Source organism: Notamacropus eugenii, chromosome 3 (genome assembly GCF_028372415.1).
Source record: "Notamacropus eugenii isolate mMacEug1 chromosome 3, mMacEug1.pri_v2, whole genome shotgun sequence".
In the NCBI taxonomy this organism is placed as follows: domain Eukaryota; kingdom Metazoa; phylum Chordata; class Mammalia; order Diprotodontia; family Macropodidae; genus Notamacropus; species Notamacropus eugenii.
Window position 1 is genome coordinate 410,319,604 of NC_092874.1, and position 5,519 is coordinate 410,325,122.

Below are 5,519 nucleotides of genomic sequence, written 5' to 3' on the forward strand. Positions count from 1 at the left end.
TTAAAGAAAAATGCTATCATTTTCCAGGTCATATCCAAACCTGCTCATTAAAGGACCCATGTCTTTTTTTTTCTTTTTCTGAATATTTTGAAAGTGACCAAACCAAAATACAGCTAAGTTTTTAAAGAGACATATGGTGGGTTTTTTTCCACATATTTTAGGAAGTAGAATGAAGAAAAATATGCATGGAAAATAGTATGAAATAAGATGAATTATTGTGGAAGTCATATTGTAGATGGCTTTAAATGCTAGCTTGTGAATTTTGTAATTTATTATAGAGGCAATAGGGAACCAGTCATACTTTTTGAGCAAGGGAATGATGTAGTTAGATATGTTTTTTAGGAATATCAATTGGTCAGCTCTGTGGAAGATGTATCAGAAATTGGAGGGATCAATTTAAATGCTATTGTGATAGTTCAGGCAAGGGGTGACAAGGGTGTGAGCTAGGTTGGGTGCTATGCAGATGGAGAATAGGCAAGGGATTTGGGAGATGATATACATCTCAAATCAGCAAAACTTGGCAACTGAAGGAAGATGGGAATGGGCCGCATATCTGTAAAAAAAAAAAAAAGTACAGAACTTGCCTTATAAGCCCATAGCAAATATTAAGGACAAAAAAATTCTATGGAAAATGAAAAGGGCTTTTTAAATTATATTCAGAGCAAGAAGACAAAGGAAGGGATAGGTCTTTTCTGCTTGGTGAAAAAGGTTGCAGTGTTGACAGTCATTCAGCTCTTACATTCATCTTCTTTGTGAAAAATAGTGAGCTTTAGTTGGTAAAGAGTAGGAAAAGTATGATTAGGAGGAAACTGAGACCCAAGACAGGCAAGGATTTAGTAAGTGTCATAGTATTTTTCATTACCTCCAGGGAATTAGGGAATTCACTTGTAGACTTTATGGCTGAGTCTGCGTTGAGGATCTCTGAGTAACTGGGGAGAAAGAGAGTCATTCAGAAGGACTGAATATAACAAATGTTGCAACTTTCAAAAACCAAAAGGAATGCTCAAGAAACTACAAACTACTTGGTTTCACATAGAATTTAGGTCTAACAGAATTCTAGGATGAGTTATTAAACCAATACTTTTTGAGTTCTTAGAAAGGAAAGCAGTAGCAAATATGAACCATTCTAAGTACAACTTATGTCAAACATTTAATTTTTTTCTTGAAAACATCAGTAGCTTGCTTTATGAGGGAAATACTGAAGACACAGTTTATCCAGATTTTTGCCTGGTATTTGACAAAGGTCTGATCAGCCACAGTCGTACACATTGAAACTTCACTTTATCATTGTGATGTCATTTTGGTCCTCTTCCAGAATGAAGGACAACCACCACCAGTTGTTAGTGCCTCTTCCTACTCAACACTTGCCCTGTGATTACCTTTGATTTACTTTGCATGTGGTTTGTATCATCTCATCTCCCCTGTATCTCCATTACTACCCCCTGCTGTCCCCTTAGAATATAAACTCTTTGAGGACAGAGGCATCTTAGTTTTTGTCTTTGTGTCCTCGGTATTAGCACAGTGCCTGGTACGTATCAGGTTAATTCACTAGACACACACACAGAAAGACAGACACAGAGAAGAGGAGGGATAGGAGAAGGAGGAGAATGACAATGATGATGACAATTGTCATGGCAAGCTTCTGGAGGAGACTGGGGGGATGGAATTCAGGGTACAATTAAAAAGGTTGGTATTTGCAAAGACAGGGGCCACCTATTCATTGGCTGACTGATTGCATTTTGTAATTAAGAGATCTTCATGGTAACTTTGGAGATCAAGAGTCAGATTGCAAAGAGCTGAAAAGTGAGTGAGAAGAAAGGAAGTAGAGACTAATGTAGACAGCTTTTTCAAGGAGTTTGACTGTGAAAAGGAAGAAAGATAAGGGTGGTTACTTCAGAAAACGGTACACTGAAGGGAGAATTTTTAAAAGGACAGGGGAAACCTGGTTATGTCTGTAGGCAATGGGAAATGAGCCAGTAGATAGATAGGGAGAGATTGAAGATTAGACAGTGTCTAATTAGAGTGTGAATGAAATATATCAGAAGAAATAAATATGTGATAAACTTTATAAATAGGTTGGTTTTGATGACTATACATATTAAGTTTTTTTTTAACCTTCTCAGCAGGTGGAGGAGACAGAGGGTGAAGGTGAGAATTTGAAAATAAAATTGGATTAAAAAAAAGAAGAGGCATAATTTACCAGATGCTGGAGTAAAAAAGGAGAGAATGAGGGATGATGTCAAGAGGAGATACAGAGTAAGGAAGAAAGGAGATAACCTGGAGATAAGCCTCCTTTTTCTTGGTAACATATAGGTAAAGTCTCATTTGTGTGACTATTCCTCAGCTTAATTTTCTGAATCATTATCCTGTTCCTACCTACCAGGTATGAGCATCTCTCAAAACTCTGTCCTGGCTACCCTTCTCTGTCTCATTCTTCTGGCAATCTCATCATCTAGAGTTCAATTATCATCCCTACACAGGTGAATCTAAAATCTGTATATTCTCTTAATCTCTCTCTGGAATTCCAGTCTTAGTGATTTGAAGCATTTTCCCAAGTTTGTCAATTACTTGGATTTTTTTCCTTTAAAAAATTCCATGTCCACATTCACATTGGGGAATAGCTACTTTTATAAATTTGAACCAAATCCTTATATATCTTGGATGAGAGAGCTTTATGAGATAAACTTGCTCCAAGTATTTTCCCAGTTACTTCTAGTATTGACTGCATTGATTTTGTTTGTGTATTTTGTCTCTAATCTTCAATCTCTCATCAGCTAGTTCTTTTCCTATTGCCTATAAACCTGTCATGTGTTTCCCATTAAAAACAAAAAAAACCTTTCACCTGGCCCTACCATTCCTGCAACGTATCATTCTGTATCTCTTCTTTTTCACAGCCAAACTTATTTTAAAAAAAACAACTATTTATTTTCATAGCCTCCACTTCCTTTTTTTTCTCATTTGCTTCTCTCTTGATTTCTAACCCCATTGATGAATTGAAACTCTCTCCAAGCCTTCTAATGATCTTTTAATTTCCAAATCCAGTTACCTTTTCAATCTATATCTTTCTTGACCTCTCTGTAGCTTTTGATACCGCTGACTGCTCTCTCTTCCTGGATTCTCCCTTTTCTCTGGATTGTCATGAAACTGATTTTTCTTCTCTTCTGTTCGCCCTATTTTAAAACACCAATCTTAATTTTTTCTGAATCAGGTTAAATCTGGGCACATAGAGGCAACAGACTCATCTGTTATAACATTCTGGTTTCTGTACAAATTTATTAGTTTATTAGTTGAGTTTTCCAGGATATTTAGAAGTTTGTTTTTATAGGATGGTATTTGTCGTTTATAAGTCCAAGAAAGATAGCAAACTTCTGATGTGTCATTTTAGCTACCATGTCACATCTTGTTAGGTGTATTTATTTATCAGGTGCCACATTTTTAAAATCTGCACTGGTATATTGCACATGGACAATTCTGTAGTCATTTCTGGTGCAATTGACCTGGTTTTGAATTGCCATTTTAAATCTCTAACTTACCACAGATTTGCATGGTTCAGTTATTTGTTCACTCTTTGTTGACGTAAGCAAAATTCATGTGGATGGTGTTCGTGGAGGTAATTTTGATTCCATTTATCCAAAGGTCTGTACCAGTTATCATTTTACTGTTTCTCAGTGAAATAATTTTTGCTTGTTCTGAATTTTATTTTTAAGTTATTCTGTTTATCATTTGCTTTAAGAATATGAATCAGTCTTCTTCTCTTTGGTAAGGAGGTGCTAATCTTTTTATAACTAACCTAGAGTAAGGATGCCTGTGTTTCATTAATTCTTTAAGAGTTTTTGTAGTATAGTTTCCAAATATGTTATGATTGATTCTGCAGACCCAAAATTATATATTAAGGTTGGTATTGCATAGGTATTATTTACTTTAAATATGTTCTTTCCATTCTGTTGTGATTTCAGGAAACCAGTATCTTTTAGGATTCAATTCTAGCCTTCTCTTTGATATATTATGCTTGATGTGTCTTGCTTGGAATAGAATAAGGTATTTGTAGGAATCGCTTCTCTCCATTGGTTTAATATAAATCTGGATTCAAGCTTGAAGTCAGGTATCTCTATCTTTCTTTGGTGTACATTAAGAAATTAATCCTGAGTCTGATATTTGGAGAAAAGATTTCATTGGAGAAAGATAAGATTTCATGAGATGAAAGCTGCTTAATGTGTTTTTTCAGTGGAGCCATATATATATATGGATGATGTCATCTATATACATAAAGTAATTAATAAGATGTTTGGTTCAGCTTTCTCCTTAATTTGGAAACTATACCTAGTTATATTTCAGATAGATTAATAATGTATTTAGCGTTAGCAGAATCATAATAGCTTAAACTCTCTTCCTGAAAATTCCACAATTTGTATCATTATTGCATTGTTAGTATGTTTCATATTAAAATACTTTTTCCTTTTAGACATTGAATGCTCTAGTGTTTTCATTTTATTTGGGTCTGTTTTATATATTGCAGTACATGGATAAGTCATGACTGTGGAACTATATCAAAGACTAAGATAATTAACATAGGACATACAAATGTTATAGTATTTTGGTCATACTATTGTTCTGGCACATAATAAAAAGCATTCATCTTTTCAGTCCATTTAATATCATGTGCACTTATGGTAAATCCACTTAGTGGTCATCACATTCTGTGGCATAGCATATTCGGTGGGTGGGACATATTGATGTTTCTGATTTGTTCTGATGTAACTTGCCTTCTTGTGTTACTAGAATGAGGAGAAGCACCAGTTGCTCCACTCTCTTCTGTCTAGCTGATCATCATTATAGTGTGAAGCAGGGTCAGCCAGTAACCCTGTGTTACTCAGGATATAGATGAGTAGTTTTTAGGGCAGTGTTGTTGTTGTTCTCCTTGTGGTTATTACAGATGTCATGGCATAGTGGTATGAGCACTGGACTCAGAATTCAGAAGACCTGAACATGAATCCTGCTTATTCCACTTATTAGCTCTGTAACCACTTTTTGAACCTCAGTTTCCATTTCTATAAACTTAGAGGGGTTGAATGAGAGAACCTTAAGGGAAGTTCCTTTACAGTTTACCACTTATAAAGCACTTTCTCATTCAATCCTGAATCCTAAAATTTAGACATGGTCAATGTATTATCCCTATTTTACAAGGCAATGCCCTACAAGCTCTCTGAGACAAACTAGTAAATTGTAGAGAACATGTGATATCTGTATTGGTGGAGGAATTCGTCATTGGGAGTTCCTCACATCTGTGAAATCACAGTTTTAATAAAAAAAAAATCTTATGTAGATATAGTTGCCTTTACGGACATGGGATAGTTAAGGATCAAATAGGTTAAGTGACTTACTCATGGGCATATACATATGACTGGTAAATGTCAGAAATGGGATGCAAATGCAGAACTTCCTAACACCAAGTCCAAATGAAGTTGGCAAAGAGTAGGAGGTGGTATATTTGAGCTTAAGAAAAAGCAAACTGAGAGAAG

The 5,519-nt window shown here is 35.3% G+C and overlaps 1 protein-coding gene across 1 annotated transcript in view; it reads left to right on the forward strand.

Moving 5' to 3' along the window:
• Positions 1 to 5,519, forward strand: part of C3H7orf57 (chromosome 3 C7orf57 homolog) — a 105,309-nt gene that overhangs the window by 16,818 nt on the left and 82,972 nt on the right. The window lies entirely within an intron of this gene.